The following is a 21,632-nucleotide window of genomic DNA, read 5'->3' as shown; positions in this document are numbered from 1 at the left end:
ACGCTTTCACTTTAAGATGTCGACGTAAAATACGCCAAGTCGTTCCATACGTCAGTCCGAGTTGTTGCGAACGGCGCCGAATTGGCTGCTTTAATTTATACATTGCGTGCTGGACGTGATCTATCCAGTCGTATATTATCCAATAATAAATACAGGGTCTCAAGATGGGTGATAGTGGTGTGAAAAGTGCTCGGTAGGCCGATTATGTTGACCATAAGTAGAGCGAAGCCCGCGAAACTCATTATTTACAGAACATGAATTAGTTAACCTTATTCAGGCGTAAGTCTTTCCATGATGAAATACGAAATAATGCTGAAAAATATTACAGCTTGACACGACTCACGCTTAATCTGTCAAATAAATTTTGAAAAAAGTAGCCCTACTTGGATCACGCGTTATAAACAATTAAGGAAGTTATGGTATAACCGAACATTTCATACTCTTGCAACTTGCCAAGAAAGTACTTCCATGTACATAAGACTTGTTGATAGTATGGGGTATTGGCGCGATTTCACCCGATTTTATTGATTCTAAGCACTAATAATATAAGATAACTCCGATATTGGTAGATGTATGAGGTACAAAGTCACCCGGAAGTTCGAAAATCATTGTATTTGTTGGAAAATCTTGGTATATGGGCGCTAAGGATTGTATTGACCCGATTCAACCCATTTTTGACACGCAGTCATAATATTATCGTTTAAGGATTATCTCTGTATTTCAATTATGTGTATATCTCACATATTAACAAATTTTTTTCGGGTGAAATGTCAAATACAGGTACTGGGGTCCAACTCTTCGGTACCTTGGGCTTGCACAGTTTTTGTTGGATTTGAACAATTTTGGTTGTAAATTTCGCCCATTTTCACAGTATAATATACATATGTAGTATATAGTATACAAAATCTGTAGAATGCCATACTTTGAGATTGAGATATGTATTTTTACATAAAAGTGTGCGATGCGACGTCCATCGTCCAATTTTGGCCCCGGTTCAATTAGAGACTTGTTATCCCAACTCGCGGGTAAAAATCAATATAGCGTATTCAGTAATTGATTTATCACGCTTTAAGCACTTTTTAAAGTACCGTTAAATAGGATGTGAGCGGGTTGTCATCCGATTTCATCCATATTCAGTTATTGATTTATTACGCTTTAATTAGTTTTTAAAGTACTGTTAAATGGGATGTGACAACTTTTTTACTTGGAAACTATGTCCTTTAGTTCAAGTAACGAAATTGTGTATATTAGTACTCGTACTAAGAACAAGACTGGATAAGTAGTTAAATCTTAAAGAAGTGGAACCGTAGAACAAAATTATTAAACCAATATTATTTATTTTTTATATTATTGCTCCTATACTCAAAAATTTATCGTTATTAGTAGTTATTACAGTTGGTTCACACGCAAATTAGAATATCAAAAATTTAGGGAAATTTTCTGTTTGTGCATACATGCGAATTTTAAAAAACTAAACGTTCTGAACTTTTCAAACTACAACGAGCAAAAACTAGTGAGACTTTGTTCATAATTTCAAAATTCTTAATTTATTTTTCAAAATCAATGTCGTGACCCTCAAATTAATCCCCTTTGCCCCAATACACTTGTGCCGACGTTTTTTATTAAGACAATTTACGCAATATCAATAATCTTCAAAAGGGCTAAATCAGACCAATACGGTGGTTTTAGTACGATATTGCTTAAAATTCCGACCTCTTTTTACGAATAACTTCACACAAACGATACTCAAATAGTATTCCTTGTTGACAGTTTGACCGATCGCAAGGAATTCAGTGTGCACAACACCTCTATAATCGAAGAAAGTTGTCACATAACTTTGATTTTTGACCTGCCTTGAGGCCGTTTTTTTTGGCTTCGGCTATCCTTTGCCCCGATATTCGGCCGATTGATCGTCTGTTTCCGGGTCTCAGGTATTGATACAAGACTCATTACCAGTAGTAGTACGTTTCATGACATCTTGGTAGTCGGAAAGCATGATTGATTGATTTCGGTGCTTTTACTTTTCTTCGGTCTAAATGATCGTTCAAAATGGTTTTCGTAATTTCATAATATGTGGTTTTCATAATCATAATATCGAATGGTTTGAATAATTTCACTCATTGTAAAACTCGCTGAATGCACTTCAGAAAGACAAGCGTATACTAAACAATAATGATTATTTTGATAAGACATTTGGCACAGAAGACACTGACAGTCATTCCAATCTAGAAAAATATGTACATATGTGACCTGGTCTACGGAAAGGGGGCTTAGGTGTCAAAAAATCAATTTTCACTTTTTAGTTGATTCGGATGGAAGATGAGATGCTTTTTCACGTGATAGAATCCAAAAAGTCATAACTTGTTTGAAAGTTCCCTAAAAATGTAGAGAAAGAAGAGTAAAAATACGAAAAAATATAATTTTTTTGTAATGAACAAAATACATTGAATTATAAGCTATAAAGACATGATTATACACTAGAAAAACGTATTATGGGCCAAAAATAATAATGCTGAATAGTTTATGTATTTTTCTTTGTTGTCGTTTTCCTTGAGATCTTTGTACGTGTTGATCCTGAGGAAGATGGACCTACTTCCTCGTCTGGTTTGAGAACATCTTCACTAGTTTTTGCCTTCCGTTTCTTCGATGGAAAATCTTTCGGCAATGGAGCCACAATATCTACTTTAGATATATCCGAAACTAAGCTGCGAAGATTGTGATAGATGTACCACTGACGTTCCAAAGATAAACCGGCTGGTTGTATAACTTTCGGCATTTCATGATCGATAGGTTTTAACAGAAGCTTAAAGGACTGCACCTCTTCACTGTTTGCGAATTTCTTTGTTTTTACACAATCTGTAGAGATTATGAAATGATGGAATTGCGTTATTCCAACAAGTGACTTGTACAGTGGTTTAAAATAGCTGTCCCATTCATACCAGACGTCTTTTTCAGGCGATACAGCTTTATTATAACCCCCAGGTGATGATGCCTCGATCCACTGCAGTAAATCTGCATACGTGTCGATGTTACTGACAGCATACTTACTTACCGAAGTAACGATCAGGCGCGAACTTAGTGTGCCCTGTAAGTAGAAAATTGAATAAAATAGTTTTGTTAAGACCCCGAGCCAAACGCCATTGCAGATAGTATAGCACAGTGTTATTCTTATTCTGCCTGTTTAATTTATAGTTATGTTTAATTTGTTTTAATAATTCACAACCTGTCGCTCTAAGTACCTCTGATTAACAAAATAAATGCACATGAAGTTTAAGACACATTTAATTTTCAATCGAAATTATTCGAGGTTCACAAAGAATATTCGAAAGCAAAAATATAAGACCACTCGTATGTATATGAAATCGATGACAAGTGATCCAATTTAAGGATCGATGTGGTAGCGAAGCGGACCAGGTGATGACGACAGGGCCCTGTGTGTCAGCGAATGTATCTATGGCGAAATGTTGATGGTAGAATGTTGTTTTTCCGGTAGAGGGGGCAGATGCTTAACTCGTTTAAACACTGCCCAACACAATTGTCACAGAAAAGAACGAGTGTTTTAATGTCTTTATAGTAGGTTTCCAGGTGATACTGTTCACATCACAGTTCGGTCCTTTACCAACGTCATCTTTTTCGTCTAGCATGTAATTGTACTGTAAAAAAAGAATTATAAGTAAGATCCTGTAAAGGCGAGCAATTTGAGTTCGTATGATTCAGTTTGAAATTCTAACCTGAACTTTTTGTTTTTCGTCTGTAATTCCGAAGACTCCGCACCTCTTGGTTGCTTTGAAGTATGCTTTACCAGGTTGTTGTGGACTGACAGGGTAGTGAACGGTTTGGGCAAAATCAAATTACAGAACGACTGCTGTAGGGTCAGTATTTCTACACCAACTTTGATATTTCGGGCTCGGTGGAAGTGATCAAGAAATTGATTAAGCTTCTGTTCGCGTTCAATGTCTGACTAAAATGCTGTTTAAATTTGCAAATCCAAGTACAAGCCACTTCAACGATTCTTTAATAAAAATGCTCACTTAAAAATGTAAAATCATTTAACAAAATTGAAATTATCGTCATTAAGAGCGAACTGTTTTACTATGACGCCTGCTTGACCTTTTGTTTTGTATCGGAGGTGATACAATTTTTGCGCTTGTGATAATTTTGGATGGTTGATGTAAACGGCTGTAAACATGTAAACAGGACAGCCATTCTTCATAACCTCCATAGAATGTTTCTGTGCCACATGGCGGCACCTCGAGGTGGATGCCGGAACTTGCCTTTTGACTATCTATTTGTGGCAGCTCTACTCTACTGTGGGGAGTAGGTGCAATTGCTTTAATGAGCTTTAGTTGATCGGAGATCATAGCTTGTGTTTCTTCGGACTGGTCTAAGCAGTTTTCATATACATATGGCGTAAAGCAGATAATTTAAAATTTTGTGGCAGATCTGAATCGTCAGAATCTACAATGGTGTCATGAGCCGCTTGGAGACGAGTCCAAAAATTTTTAAGATTTTGGCCTTTTACTTCTAATAATGATTCCGAGTTTTCGTGAATCGGTGAAGAGGCAAATCTAGTGCAGTATCGTGTTAAACTGTCACTTTCTGAAATGAATTTAAAAGCCTGTTTTGAGCGTATAGCTGCTGCAGGTGTATTATATCGTCATTTATCTTTGCTATTTCTCAAAAAAAATTTCAATTAATTAAAATTTTCTCAGTGTAGACCGATTTTAATAGAAATATAGTATGATTTGAAACCGAATACTCTTTTATGTAAATAAGAGTTTATTACTTCGGATTATCTTGCTGAAAATTTTAGTTCTATTAATAACGTTTGGTATTATTTGCGACAGAATAGTTTGTTGTTTTTTCTTTATTTTTATGTTTTTATTTTCTTATCCCGATGATAATTTGTAATTTCTTAACATAATTATTAAGAACCGTATTTTTAATTAATTTATACTTATTATATCCTAATACTTGGACTTGTATGTATGTGCTTATGAAAGTACTTATGTTTTGAGCAATTGAGAGCTCGTTGGAGAGATCAATGCTCTTTTTACATAAGCAAGCACGAATTGTTAGTATTATTCTTATGTTTATGTTCTTAAGGAATTGAAAGATCGTTAGGAGATCAATTCGCTTTTTGTAAGCTTGCTTGTTTATGCACTGCCAAGAGAGCGCGAAAACGGAATTGAAAAAAAGGTGCACACATTTATATGTAAATATGCACTTTGTAAATATGTCTTCCAATTGTGATTAATGTTTGTGCCTTTGCTTACACAATTTATGCAATCCTTCTTATTGTTTTTGTTAAACATAAGGGGTATTGCCGGACAAATTTGCAAGTAATACTTGAATAAGTTTTCTGTTTTTTAAATTGTTGAGTTTGGATACATAAAGGTAATCATGCAAGGCTATCACTTTTATGTATATATATATATATATTTGGAAATATATTATATTATATACATACATACGTGCATAATATACAATAATAATAAATGGAATCGATACCACTCACTTTATCATCCCGCAAGGGTTTTTTGGGGGGTATAATACATATCTGAAATGTATACATATGTATATGAGCTTTATCGCCAATCCCTGTTTTCCTCTTCTTCTAGTTTTCCAACTGGCTGGCTTCTTCGTTTCTCTCTTTTTTTCCTCCTTCTGTGCTCCAGCTACCTCCTCGTAATTTTTTGTTTGTTTATACTATAGTTGTATTAATTGTTCGCGCCCGTTTGATCCGTTTTTGTGTATGCTTTATTATTCAAGTGGCTTTACATTTCGCGCCCGATTTATTTTTTGTGGTTACATTTCGCGCTCGTATGTATGTTCATTGCTTATGTATATTTTTAGTTCGAAGGTTTCACTCCCGGTTTAAGTGCTGCTTTTAGATTCTTTCCACTGCTTTTTATATAATTTTTTGTTTTTGTTAAGACGCCTTTATAATATTTTAAGTTTTTTTTTTGTTTAATTCGAAATTTTATCCATATTTCGCCCACTTGTCAATTTGTTTGTGATATATATGTACATACAAGTATGTATATATGGATATATTTTGTGTGTCACTGCACTATTTTTCTTCTGTTTTTTTTGTTTGAGTCACTGCACAGCTCCTTTTTTGGTTTTTGTTCACCACACAATTCTTTTTTTTCTTGTTTTAATAATCCATAGTGCCTCTCACTATGGCTCGAAGACCATGACTAAAATGCTGCTTAAATTTGCAAATCCAAGTACAAGCCACTTCAACGATTCTTTAATAAAAATGCTCACATAAAAATGTAAAATCATTTAACATAATTTTTATTAAGTTCTTATAAAAAACATTAATATAAAATTTATATTAACTTATTAATTAACGGACGACGATGGTAGGTAAATATATGGAGCACTGTGGATATAAATTGCATCCCGGACCGCTGAGTTAACGAAGGAAGTATTTATTTACGTGGCGCTGCGTAAGATCGAATGTGTGTGTCGAAGTGTTGACGTGGCGAATGTTGGTAACGAATGTAGCCTCCTCTCCTGTTGTCTATCCTTTTTGCTTAGTGGGTAGGAGCACAGGTGTGGTGAGTTGCGTTGAAGTGTCATCAGCTGAGGTGAATTTCGCGATCGTATTAGAGTGCGCCAGTTTTTCCCAGGTTGAGTGAGGGGGGAGGTTTAACTCATTTAACCTTTGGCTTGCGCAATCGATATTGCGTTTCCTATTAAAAGAAAAAATACTGAATTTAATCTCAACGTTTGATACAACTATAAAATGAGCAAATAATGAGCTACTTACCACGGCAGACATCGCAGATTTCATCCGCTGGTTTCATAACTGTAACGTAGAGTATGTATTTGGACCATATCCGTCGAAAACTGCGATTACTCATCTTCAATTCGTCATCACTGAGTGAAGAAATGTATTTTCGATAAATTGAGGACTTCTTCTCGCTGGATGGCAGTTTCATTATCCGAAAATCCTTAAATTTTGGGAGTCGTCCGGGCAGTGGAAGAGCCATTAAATCGGCTACAGACCAGAGGCCTGCACGATTAAGGTAGGCATCGTACGATTACGTTACTAAGTAACACTTCTGACGATTACCACGATGCGAAGGTAACATTGCGCATCGGCATCGCGGCATCGTGGCATCGTACGATTACTATCTGGTATCGTCAATGGCAAATGAAACGCTATAATCTTAGATGATGTTAATTCGTTGCTGGCTCGACAACGACTGAACGATAGAGCAGAGCCGCTCAAAATAATGCGCAATTTATTTACCAACGCATACAATCACACATTTGATATCTGCTAGCGTATGATTGTGTGCGCGCGCTTGCTTAGTACACTGAGTGAAATCGTGCTATTTGGTTATTTTGTTATTAAAAATTTAGAAAAAAATAAAAAATTATGGTTTTTGATTAAAAAAGCAATTAAGAACAACAATAATTTTAAGTTAATTTTTTTAACTTTCCATGATTTTTTCCATATCGACTTCAAGATCGTAAGTTTTGATTCTCATTAAGTCCTCTATATGCTTATTCGAAACTGAATTCCTGTATTTCGAGTGTATTTTTGACGCTGGCAGAATTAGCGTCATAGCGTACATGCTTCGACTGCATTTGCTTGCCTATACTCCGAGTACAGTAGAGGTCCGCTAATCCGGATCAATTAAAACCGGCCCCTATCCGGAATATAAGGGAATCCGGATTACCAAAGACATATCAGAACTATGTATTAAAAAAAAATATTTATAAATTTCTGTTTGTTTATTATAACAAAATAATACACATAAGTATTCCAAAAAAAACTTAAAACAATCTATTGAAAATCAACGTTAGAAATTTGTATGTATTAAGCGGTGTAATATAAATTCTAAATTTAATTGAAAAAAACGGTTAATTTTGTTTGGCGAACGCTTTTTTGTTTAGCCTCCATTGCTCGCTGCCGTAGCGTTCTAAGAAGCGAATGTAGTGAATAATAAACATGTGATCCGGAGTAGAGAATACGGATAGAGAATGTCGGTCCGGATTACAAGGGACATAATAGAAAATTTTAATTTTTTAACCCTGTCCGGATTACAGTGGAATCCGGATTAGGCCGTGTCCGGATTAGCGGGCCTCTACTGTATAGGCATGAAAATTTTTGAGCGGCTCTGCGATAGAGCGTAAGCGTACGTGTGAAGTTAGTTTCCACAATTGTTCTAAGAAATGCCGACCACTGGTAACATGTTAGTAATCGGCGATGCCCGCGATGCCCGCGATGCCGATACCCTCGATGCCGATGCCCACGATGCCAAAGTACCGTTACGTAGCGTGTACTCGCCGCATCGGCATCGCCGCTTGCTAACATGTTACTTTTTTAATTACTCGTGCAGGACTCTGCTACAGACTCGATGAATTTAACAGCTTTTTCGATGTCAGCCGGTTTAAATGACTTTGGATGTGTACTCGGTTTATTTGCCAGTCCGTGTTGGCGCACTGTTACACCCTGTGCGGCAAAATGACGTACTAAATGTTCGTAACGCTTCTTCCCACACGCATGTACAAAAAGGAAAAACGAACGACAAACAGGTACTCTGTAGAAGGTAAATGTAATTTTATACCTCATAACTTCTGTATCCTGTCTCTGTCCATATTTCTTCCGCCCAGCAAGCTTTGCGTATACACTTTCTAGCTTTTCGTTACTCATAATTCCAGCTTCGATGTGATGATGAGACGAATGAAAATAAGACAACAGCAGCTGCGCGGTATTAGAGTAAACGTCACTTCTTCAGTGTTACTTTTTTAAATGTTCCACACAAGCAACTTACACGATGAACTATAATAATATTCCGACCAAAAACAACACTTACTGGACGTCCTTGAAGCCTCTGGAAAGGAGAACAATTAATGAGATAACGAGAAACTGACGAAACGAGTTGTTTATTTTTAACAGCTGTTTCCCAGAAAACTAGTTTTCACACGTTAGCTCCCTTTTCGTAGACTACGTCACATATGTACGATAATAAAAAATACATTTCACGTTGCTACAGAATATAATAACTTGAATGATAACCGGGCCCACTCCCCATTTATGGGCACTATTAAAAACTGCTAAGAGCGCGATAAATCAATAATTGAATTCGCCAGACACATTAAAGCTATTTTATCCCCGAGATGGTATAAGAGATTTTCATGACAGCAGGTGTTAAAATCCGGCGCTGGGGGTGGCACCGTCCACCTTTATATAGAATCCCATATCTCAGGATCTTCTGGATCGATTTCAGCCAAATTCGGTATGTAATGTTCCCCTTACACTCTTATGTCATAGTGCGAAAATGGGTTAAATCTGACAACAGCTATATCTACTTGCAACATAACAGAATTTTAAATTCAATCTTTTTCTTTAAGGTGTATAAATCAAAAAGCATATTAATATAACGAAGGATGGAGTGATGTGTAGAAATTCACTCAAGTGAGGAAAGTTCTCTGATCCTCATTCACTTGGGAGTGGCCAGAAACGGATCTTTTACATACTGCTCAAGCAGCTCACGATTTCCAGTCTTTGACCAAGTATCCTCTGGGTAGCCTAAGAACATCCGTTTGAAAGCGAGCTAAAGTAAGAAGGCGAAACATACCCTTCGCAGGGTTGTGCGCTGGGTTTGCGACCCGCCACGTAAAAAATGGACCCAATGAAAAGCCTCGGATGAGTGACCCCCCTTTTGATGACGACCATGGCAAATGAATTAGGGTTTCAGACAAGGCGACTCCCTATCGTGCGACTTCTTCAACCTACAATTGGAGAAAATAATTCGAGCTGTAGAACTTAATCGAGCAGGTAAAATCTTTTGTAAGAGTGCACAGTTGATATTGATATCATCAGCCTTAACGTAGATAATTTCTTCTATCTTGGAACCAGCGTAAACACCAACGCAACGCAGAACAACTCTTGCCAAGAGGTGCTACTTCGGACTGAGTAGGCAATTGATAAGCAAAGTCCTCTTTCGACGAACAAAAAACAAACTCTATAAGTCACTCATAATTCCCGTCATGCTATATGGTGCAGAGACCTGGACGATGACAACAACTGATAAGTCGACGTTGCGAGGTTTCGAGAGAAAAGTTCTGCTAAAGATTTATGGTCCTCTGCGCGTTGGCCACGGCGAATATCGCATTCGATGGAACGATGAGCTGTACGAGATATATGACGACATTGACATAGTTCAGAGAATTAAAAGACAGCGGCTACGCTGGCTAGGACGTATTGTCCGAATGGACGAAAACACTCCAGCTCTGTAAGTATTCGACGCTGTACCCGTCGGCAGAAGCAGAGGAAGAGTAAGACCTCCACTCCGTTGGAAGGACCAGGTGGGGAAGAACCTGGATTTGCTTGGAATATCCAATTGGCGCCACGTAGCGAAAAGAATAAACGACTGGCGTGCTGTTGTTAACTTGGCTATAATCGCGTAAGCGGGGTCTACGCCAATAAAGAAGAAAATATTAATATAACGGAAAAAAACTTTCCAGTAATAATGCCTTCAGGTTAAGCCACGTAATGTCCAAAAATTTTCTACATCAAACAGAAATTATTCAAGCTTGAACACCTCAGTACATATCTTCTTCTTCTCTATTGGCGTAGACACCGCTTAATTGGTTATAGCGGAGTTCCCAACAGTTGTTCTTCCTTCTCGCTGTTTGGCGCTAATTGGAGATCTCAAGTGAAGCCTCCTGGTCTTTCCAACGAAATGGAGGTCTTCCTCTTCCTCTAATTCTCACGGCGGGTACTGCGTCGCATATTTTCATAGCTAGAGTATTTTCATTTTCGAACGATCTTACCCAGCCAGCGTAGCCGCTGTCTCTTAATTCGCTGAACTATCGTTCCACTGCGCTATTTGCCGTGGCCAACGCGCAGAGGACCATAAATCTTTATCAGAACTTTTCTCTCGAAACCTCGCAACGTCGACTCATCAGCTGTTGTCATCGTCCAGGCCTTTGCACCATATAACAGGACGGAAATTATGAGTGACTTATAGAGTTGGGTTTTTGTTCGTCGAGAGAGGACTTTGCTTCTCAATTGCCTACTCAGTCCGAAGTAGCACCTGTTGGCAAGAGTTATCTTGCGTTGGATTTCCACGCTGACATTGTTTGTGGTGTTTACGCTGGTTCCAAGATAGACAAAATTATCTACGACTTCAAAGTTATGACTGTCAACAGTGACGTGAGAGCCAAGTCGCGAGTGCGACGACCGTTTGTTTGATGACAGGAGATATTTCGTCTTGCCCTCTTTCACTGCCAGACCCATTTGCTTTGCTTCCTTGTTCAGTCTGGAAAAAGCAGAACTAACGGCGCGGGTGTTAAGGCCGATGATATCATCGACATACGCCAGCAGCTGTACACTCTTATTAAAGAATGGACCTGCTCGATTAAGTTCTGCAGCTCGAATTATTTTCTCCAGCAGCAGATTGAAGAAGTCGCACGATAGGGAGTCGCCTTGTCTGAATCATCGCTCATCTGCGAAATCAAAAGAAAAATATGTGTGACAGATTACTGAATGTCACAATAGCATAAGCGAAGTTCTGATACAAAGATATCGTAGAATTTGTTATCATAATTGCAGCATTAATCTCTCTAAAATTACCCTAGTACACATTCAACCAGAATGATACTTCTTACAAATTTTGATTCACACGAAATTCCTGATACCACATTTTCGTTCGGGTGAAAATAAATAAAAATACATGCGAATGATTTATTCACACAAAGTTTACGAGAAGGCTTAATGTTGCGAAGGCTGTCGGTCTTTCTTCACAAATTAATTTAGAACAATCGTTTGGACAAATGTAATTTCAAAGGCCAATGGAGAATTTTATGTCAACTGCTTGTACATTGTTGAATAAATCTGTTGCACGTACTTATACCCGTATCCGTCAATCCAATGAGACTTCATGGCATTTCTAATTTCATACAATGTTCAAAAATGGCTTTGTATGCTGATATATTATTTAAAATCAAAAAGTTTTAGTAACTTGTTTTTACTGATCGCAAGCTTCATCGATTGAGGACAGTGCAGTATCAATTATTGCAAAATAGCTTAACATGACGAGTTGGCCCTTTTCTCCCTTTTAATGGAAGTGTCTTTTCTGTTGTCTCAATCGAAATGGTACCGTTTCTGATTCGAATGTACACATACATAAATATTTGATAGTTTGTGTGCAAATCAACGAAATACTCGCAATCAGCGCAATTAAAATAAAATAAGAAACTATTAAGGAAGGGGTAAGTTCGGTGATTCCGAACATTTTATATTCAGACGATCGGAATCCTGGTAATTTTATTTAAACAAAATAAAACATTTTGTTCACAATTTGGATCCTGGTCTCCTCCTGGTCTTTCCAGCGGAGTGGAGGTCTTCTTCTTGTTGTTGTGATAATACTGGTTCCAAAAAAGACGAAATTATCTACGAATTCGAAGGTATGATTATATACAGTGACGCGGGAGCCTAGTCGAAAGTGCGACGACTGTTTGTTTGATGACAGGAGACATTTCGGCTGGCCCTCGTTCACCACCAGACCCATTTGCTTCGCTGCCTTATCCATTCTGGAAAAAGCAGAACTAACGGCGCGGTTTTTAAGGCCAATAATATCAATATCATCAACATACGTCAGCATCTGTGATTTTTTTGAGGTTAGGATTTTCATGCATTAGTATTTGACAGATCACGTGGGATTTCAGACATGGTGTCAAAGAGAAAGATGCTCAGTATGCTTTGACATTTCATCATGAATAGACTTACTAACGAGCAACGCTTGCAAATCATTGAATTTTATTACCAAAATCAGTGTTCGGTTTTTTTTTTTTTTCGGACAAATTTTGTTCAGCGATGAGGCTCATTTCTGGTTGAATGGCTACGTAAATAAGCAAAATTGCCGCATTTGGGGTGAAGAGCAACCAGAAGCCGTTCAAGAACTGCCCATGCATCCCGAAAAATGCACTGTTTGGTGTGGTTTGTACGCTGGTGGAATCATTGGACCGTATTTTTTCAAAGATGCTGTTGGACGCAACGTTACGGTGAATGGCGATCGCTATCGTTCGATGCTAACAAACTTTTTGTTGCCAAAAATGGAAGAACTTAACTTGGTTGACATGTGGTTTCAACAAGATGGCGCTACATGCCACACAGCTCGCGATTCTATGGCCATTTTGAGGGAAAACTTCGGACAACAATTCATCTCAAGAAATGGACCCGTAAGTTGGCCACCAAGATCATGCGATTTAACGCCTTTAGACTATTTTTTGTGGGGCTACGTCAAGTCTAAAGTCTACAGAAATAAGCCAGCAACTATTCCAGCTTTGGAAGACAACATTTCCGAAGAAATTCGGGCTATTCCGGCCGAAATGCTCGAAAAAGTTGCCCAAAATTGGACTTTCCGAATGGACCACCTAAGACACAGCCGCGGTCAACATTTAAATGAAATTATCTTCAAAAAGTAAATGTCATGAACCAATCTAACGTTTCAAATAAAGAACCGATGAGATTTTGCAAATTTTATGCGTTTTTTTTAAAAAAAAAGTTATCAAGCTCTTAACCCTTTATAACCACCCTTTATAACCACCACCTATCTATAACATTGCGCCTTAGGCATTTGCCCGTTGACTGTTATCATTGAAAATATAAAAATAACAGATATATACGAATTTATCAGGGGTGTTGTGAAACAAAATTTTTAAAATGTCAGAATTCCAAACCAATTGTGTGTTTTTTATGTTTATTTTAATGGATTTTCATATTTTCGAACAAAACAAGATAAGCCTTTACTAATGTAATAAAACTTGCAAATGTTTTAAGAGATCACAGTAAGCCAATCCAATTTCAGAGAAATTGTAAGTGAAATTGAGCTTGCACTTGTATGCACCATATTTACAAACTTTACAGATTTGTATCACTCCATCGACTGTATAAAGATGGATTTGTTCCTCTTAAAATATATGGATTTTTTTCATAAACTCAATAATTAGAGCATTTTATCTTTTATTCGCATGTGCTGCTTTATAGTAATAAACATACATAAGTTAACTCATAACATTAAAATAAAATAATTTCTTAACTTACTGTAACGGATTTTTAGATAAATTGTCAACCTTGACACTCAACGTTAAGTTCAATCACTGTGTTGGAAGAAATGCGCCACTCCACGATTACATTTACACAGTGGAATCGCGATAACTCGTATCAATTCGTTGGTCCCTTGAAAAATTTCCATACATTTTGGTCCCTTCGTTTGTTGTATTTTTTTTTACAATGAAAATTCTGTTTAACCTCTTATAAATCGTAATTGTTTGTTAAAAACCTCTTAGAACTCGTAATCTGAATCAGAATCAGATATGTACTCGTAATATGTACGTAGTTGTATTTTTTTTAAATTTATCTTAGTAGGCATAGCATTTACGCGTACCGTTAACTTTTCCATAGAAATTCGTTAAATTTTTCATGGTCAGGAGGTTAGTTGTGTCGTGAAAATGGTAAAAAAAAACGTACATACACACAGAACTTTATCAGTGTTAGAAAATCAAAGTATAATTTCAGCTATTGATAATGGAGTGAAAAAATTGAAGTGGCTGAAGAACTCTGTATTACTTAATCAGCATTACCTTTAATTTAATAAGAGGTTGTCTAGATCGATTCAAAAAAACGGAACAATGTTACATTTAAAAAAATATGTGTAGAAAGTTCTGCTGTTATTGAAATTGTTTGTTTGGAGTGGAAAAAACAATTAAAGTTTCTTATAAAATTTTACGATGTTAAGGATATTTTTAACGCAGATGAAACTGGTCACACAGATCGCACACTTTGCTTTAAAAATGAAAAGTATCTCGGTGGTAAGTACAGTGAAGAAAGAGTGATGTTATTATTTGTTGTGAACATGAATGGCACAAAAAGCTACTTATTGGAAAGCCAGCAAAACCAAGACGCTTCAAAAACATAAAAAGCTTTCCAATGCATTGTCGTTATAATAAAAATACGTGGATGGCTACCAATTTATTTAATGAATGGCTTGAAATCTTACAACAATATGAAAAAAGAAAACCAAAATATTATTTTATTCATGGATAACTTCTCGGCCAGGGCCGTCTTAAACCAAACTGCAGCCCTTGGGCACACAAGAATTTGGGGCCCATTTTGAAAGTAAAAAAAACGACTTATACTAAAATTTTTTTACATTTAATAAAAGTAATCAAATACAACATAAAATAAATGTTATTAATGATGATGCCTGTAGGTGTGTGTGATTACGATGTTAAGATAATGATTTCTTTCGGAATTTCTGTTGAGCAAAATCTTCTATTATATTTTTAACAATTCTGCGATGGATTGTAGTTTCGGCGGAATGTCATTGATTTTTTCGCAACTTTTTATGCCCTTCCATCCGTAAACTAATATTCCCCTTATCTAGCACTCGCTCCCACTTTGCTAACTTTGCGTGCCAAAAATTTGCCCATCCCTAGGTTACAACAAAAAAATGCCTAGTAAGTACCAGATATACCACGTCGTTGATTGACAATAACGCTTTCTCTAATTATAAACGTAGCAAGTTAAATAAACCACTTTTCTTTAATACCCTGTCCGAAAAAAAACGTTATAACACATATTGCTTGAAAGGTAACAAGTTTTAATGATAGGAATTTCGTCTACATAATAGGACAAAATATCCTGAAACCAATGGAAGCAATCATTATAGAAATTAATGAAGTGAAACACACATTTTATATCTATTTCGGAAATTGTAAACAAATTATATCATGAAAATACGAATGACGAGGAAGTAAATAAATTAAAAATGGTAGTGAAAATAATAATAAATTATTCTTTACTAAAGGACAAATGCTAACGCATACAAATGAAATTAAATACGAAAGAATAACAGCAACGGACAGACCATCATACGCAAAAATATATCGCTATACATGAGAAGCAAATGCAGAAAAAACAAGAAAAAACGTTAACTTCAGCTGCACCGAAGCTAATATATCCTTCACAGGTGCATTTCTTTTAGTAACTATGTATTCAGTTTGTATGGAAGCTATACGCTATAGTAATCCGATCTGAACAATTTTTTCGGAGATTATATTATTACATTAAGCAGTAATCCTTCTAAAATTTCGTGAAGATACCACGTCAAACGCGAAATTTTTCCACCGCCGATCTGAACAATTTCTTCCGATATTACATTCTTCTTCTTCTTAATTGGCGTAGACACCGCTTATGCGATTATAGCCGAGTCAACAACAGCGCGCCAGTCGTTTCTTCTTTTCGCTACGTGGCGCCAATTGGATATTCCAAGCGAGGCCAGGTCCTTCTCCACTTGGTCCTTCCACCGGAGTGGAGGTCTTCCTCTTCCTCTGCTTCCCGCGGCGGGTACTGCGTCGAATACTTTCAGAGCTGGAGTGTTTTCGTCCATCCGGACAACATGACCTAGCCAGCGTAGCCGCTGTCTTTTAATTCGCTGAACTATGTCAATGTCGTCGTATATCTCGAACAGCTCATCGTTCCATCGAATGGGATATTCGCCGTGGCCAACGCGCAAAGGACCATAAATCTTTCGCAGAATTTTTCTCTCGAAAACTCGCAACGTCGACTCATCTGTTGTTGACATCGTCCAGGCCTCTGCACCATATAGCAGGACGGGAATTATGAGTGACTTATAGAGTTTGGTTTTTGTTTGTCGAGAGAGGACTTTGCTTCTCAATTGCCTACTTAGTCCGAAGTAGCACCTGTTGGCAAGAGTTATCCTGCGTTGGATTTCCAGGCTGACATTGTTGGTGGTGTTTACGCTGGTTCCTAAATAGACGAAATTATCTACAACTTCGAAGTTATGACTGTCAACAGTGACGTGAGTGCCAAGTCGCGAGTGCGACGACTGTTTGTTTGATGACAGGAGATATTTCGTCTTGCCCTCGTTCACTGCCAGACCCATTTCTTTTGCTTCCTTGTCCAGTCTGGAGAAAGCAGAACTAACGGCGCGGGTGTTGAGGCCGATGATATCAATATCATCGGCGTACGCCAGCAGTTGTACACTCTTATAGAAGATGGCACCTTCTCTGTTGAGTTCTGCAGCTCGAACTATTTTCTCCAGAAGCAGGTTGAAAAAGTCGCACGATAGGGAATCGCCTTGTCTGAAACCTCGTTTGGTATCGAACGGCTCGGAGAGGTCCTTCCCGATCCTGACGGAGCTTTTCGTGTTGCTCAACGTCAGTTTACACAGCCGTATTAGTTTTGCGGGGATACCAAATTCAGACATCGCGGCATAAAGGCAGCTCCTTTTCGTGCTGTCGAAAGCAGCTTTGAAATCGACAAATAGGTGGTGAGTGTCGATTCTCCTTTCACGGGTTTTTTCCAAGATTTGGCGCATGGTGAATATCTGGTCGGTTGTTGATTTACCAGGTCGGAAGCCACACTGATAAGGTTCAATCAGTTTGTTGACGGTGGGCTTTAATCTTTCACACAATACGCTCGACAGAACCTTATATGCGATATTGAGGAGGCTTATCCCACGGTAGTTGGCGCAGATTGTGGGGTCTCCTTTTTTATGGATTGGGCATAGCACACTTAAATTCCAATCGTTGGGCATGCTTTCGTCCGACCATATTTTACAAAGAAGTTGATGCATGCTCCTTATCAGTTCTTCGCCGCCGTGTTTGAATAGCTCGGCCGGCAATGCATCGGCCCCTGCCGCCTTGTTGTTTTTCAGGCGGGCAATTGCTATTCGAACTTCTTCATGATCGGGCAATTTAATCCATAATTTAAGTATGTACTGGGCATCGGTAACTAGATCACCTTGGGGGGTTCTACAGGAGTATGCTCCGGTTTTGAAACCTTCTGTAAGCCGCCGCATCTTTTCGTAGAATTTTCGAGCATTACCCCTGTCGGCCAGCTTATCCAGCTGTTCGTACTCACGCATTTCGGCCTCTTTCTTCTTCTGTCTGCAAATGCGTCTCGCTTCCCTCTTCAACTCTCGGTATCTATCCCATCCCGCACGTGTTGTGGTCGATCGTAACGTTGCGAGGTAGGCAGCCTGTTTTCTCTCCGCTGCGACACGGCACTCCTCGTCGTACCAGCTGTTCTTTTGCACTTTCCGAAAACCAATGGTTTCGGTTGCAGCTGTACGTAAAGAGTTTGAAATGCCGTCCCACAGTTCCCTTATACCGAGTTGTTGACGAGTGCTCTCAGAGAGCAGGAGTGCAAGCCGAGTAGAGAATCGTTCGGCTGTATGTTGTGATTGCAGCTTCTCGACGTCGAACCTTCCTTGTGTTTGTTGGCGTGCGTTTTTTGCTGCACAGAGGCGGGTGCGAATCTTAGCTGCAACAAGATAGTGGTCCGAGTCGATGTTAGGACCTCGGAGCGCACGCACATCTAAAACACTGGAGACGTGTCTTCTGTCTATCACAACATGATCCATCTGGTTGGTAGTTTTTCGATCCGGAGACAGCCAGGTAGCTTGATGGATCTTCTTATGCTGGAATCTAGTACTACAGATAACCATATTTCGGGCCCCGGCGAAGTCGATCAGCCTCAACCCATTTGGGGAAGTTTCGTCGTGGAGGCTGAATTTACCGACCGTAGTACCAAAGATACCCTCTTTGCTCACCCTGGCGTTGAAGTCGCCAAGCACGATTTTTACATCGTGACGGGGGCATCTCACATAAGTGCGCTCCAAGCACTCATAAAAGGCATCTTTGAGACGAGATATTACATTATTTCTATGAATAATAACTCATACCAAATTTCGTGAAGATATATCGTCAAATGCGGAAGTTTCCCAAGCAAGCATTTGATTCTGATCATTCAGTTTGTATGGCAGTTATATGCTATAGTTAACCGATCTGAACACTTTCTTCGGAGATTAGATTGTTGCCTTAGAAAATAATCTATACCAAATTTCGTGAAGATACATGTGAAAGTTTTCCATACAAGAACTTGATTCCGATCGTTCAGTTTATATGGCAGCTATATGTTATAGTGTTCCGATATCGGCCGTTCCGACAAATGAGCAGCTTTTTGAAGAGGAAATGACGTGTGCAAAATTTCAAAACGATATCTTAAGAACTGATGGATTAGTTCGTATATATGCAGACGGACAGACAGACAGACGGACGTGGCTAAATCGGCTCTATATGCTCTATAGGGCCTCCGATGCTTCCTTCTGAGTGTTACAAACTTCGTGACAAACTTAATATACCCTGTTCAGGGTATAATTAAGGAAATGCTACAACAGTAGATAATACTGGAAAGTAATTCACTATCCCTTTAGATGAAAATAGGCAAAAGAAAATGGAGGCTAGTCTTAATGAGATTACTGTAAATGGCAAATATACATACGATACCAAATATAGATAGTATTTTAGAGAAACTTGGAAGAACTCAATACTTCACAACCCTGGATCTTGCAAAAGGTTTACGTTAGGTTCTAATTAAAGAAAAAAAACGGCAACTCAGCTCAAATCGTCTAGGACACTATGAATACATCAGAATGCCATTCGGACGCCCCGGTCACTTTCCAACGCCTAATAAATTCAGTACTTAGGCTGAACCCACACCGGATTAGTCAAAAAAGTCTTTGTCTAATAAGACACAAACACGTCTTATGTCTTAAGTCTTGTTTGGACTTAAAAGGTTTTCACTTAGGATTATGTTATTAATTTCTATTTTGCATTGCGTCACCCTTATCATTTTGTTTCCTTCTATTTCCATATTATTACTTGAATTTTGACAGTTTTGTTTGAGACTGGTTTTGGTCAAATTTCAAGTAATGATTATATTAGGCTCTATGTTGTTATATCTCTTGTGTTTACTGGCTTAAAGTTACAAATTGGATTTAGACGTTTGATAATATTGGTGACGCATTCATTGTTTATTTCTTTGTTTTCAATATTATAAACTTTATTCATTCTTTCAAAATAGGATTGTGTAACTGTATATTCTAGCTGATAGCCGTTGGAGTCTGGGTAAGGGATTATTTCAAGTCTGTTTGTTAGTAAATAGTTAGTAGGTATGTGCGACATAATTAATAATTGATTATCATTGTAATTTATCCAAGTGGATGTTTTAATGCTTAAAATATTTTGGCTGTCAACGTTTTCGAGTTTGTCGTAATTCGATAGTTTGGGGTTAAACAGTCCTAGTCTAGAGAGTTGCATTTCCATTTCTATGTCTTCTATGTATTCCAAAAATTGCATTAGTTCGTACAAAAGGGTGTTAATTTGGTTCTGAATGTATATAGTGTTTTCCATGTTTTGCATTCCAGTGAAAACTACCGCGTTCTTAGTTCATATTTGGTTTTATTATTCAACTAGCTCTTTACCCGTGGCTTCGCCCGCAGTGGAGCCATTAAATAAGTATGAGAGATAAAGGGTAAGGGTATAATAATAGAAATGAGTCAAAATGATAACTAAATTTTATTGCTTGGCTGAGGTCAAAATTTTTTTAAAATTACTACAGACAATGAAGTTTCAACACCTTAAAATATGCGTATTGAAATGCAACAACTAATGTTAAAATATATTTCCCCGTAACAAAAATAAATATTTCTGAATTCTAACAATTTAAAAAAATAAAATACAAAGTATTAATCTAGGATATTTTTGTAGACCATGTTATAAGTGTTCCCGTCGGGTGCAAATATGTGTGAATTCTAGGCATTAGATACGCGTGAACAGGCTACATAAAATTGACCATGAGAGAAGCATAGGTTTTCTAAATGCACTCCTGTTACCAGTAATGCTTGTCCTTGTGCCATGTTTATAGTAACAGCAAAGCTAAGCTTGACGGGAAACTGAACCCTTTTAAATTTGAAAGGAAAGTCAGTAGGAATAATTGGTATCCGAGGTATTATAAGAATATTTCCCTTACCGACACCTGTTAAAATAGTAGCACCAAGTATGTTCTGTCCCAATTTTGTTATCCGAAGCTTTGTTCCATTACATAATAGAGGAGTATCTAGATTTCGCATAAGCATTACTGGTACATTTAGTTTCAATTGAAGTTTATATGACGGTACACCCTATAATTGTATCCATTGACAAATATTCCTTAATTTTTCCTTGAACCTCGTTTAAAATATCAGTGTTGATCCTATTAACAATTTCATTTCTTGGTGCTAATATTGCTCTTGCTCATATTCACTGATCACTACACAAATTTTGTTGCAATTCCGGAAAAACATTAGCAATGAAATCAACATCACTTTCTACTAAATTACGAAATTCTCTTGACAGTAATATGTAGTCTTCGACGTCAACATCTAAACAACCATCACCAATTTTCAACAACATTTCTGCGTAAAGTCCTGAATCCACGTCATTATGAAGATGCACTCTTATATTCGTTTTCAGGCGGAATTTTTCAACTATCGACCATAAGCGCTTGAATTTCATCTCCTGGTATCCCCCTCTGAATCACTGGGAGGGTTTGACGGAAATCACCAGTCAATAAAACTACCATGCCATTTTGGATATACCAGATTTCCGCTTCCGAGGCATTTTCTAAGAAAAGAAGAAGGGTAAGAATTAACATCAGCGAGTAAGATCTAAAATAATAAAATGACTGCTAACCACAAAAATTACGTATTACCTCAAAAATTTGAATAGTTTTATACTGCATGTAACGACAG

General features: G+C 37.7%; 1 protein-coding gene across 4 annotated transcripts in view; it reads left to right on the top strand.

Annotated features, from left to right (window-relative positions):
- Positions 1–21,632, top strand: part of LOC105225451 (retrovirus-related Pol polyprotein from transposon 297) — a 332,389-nt gene that overhangs the window by 205,853 nt on the left and 104,904 nt on the right. Inside the window, exon 1 of one of the 4 annotated variants that reach the window (XM_049450356.1) lies at positions 21,381–21,521. The exons of the other annotated variants lie outside the window; for them this stretch is intronic. The gene's annotated coding sequence lies outside the window, so the exon portion shown is untranslated. Of the gene's footprint in view, positions 1–21,380; positions 21,522–21,632 lie in introns of those variants that run through there. 4 annotated transcript variants of the gene reach the window in all.

Source organism: Bactrocera dorsalis, chromosome 1, assembly GCF_023373825.1.
Source record: "Bactrocera dorsalis isolate Fly_Bdor chromosome 1, ASM2337382v1, whole genome shotgun sequence".
NCBI lineage: Eukaryota > Metazoa > Arthropoda > Insecta > Diptera > Tephritidae > Bactrocera > Bactrocera dorsalis.
This window is presented reverse-complemented; position numbering and strand designations above follow the sequence as displayed.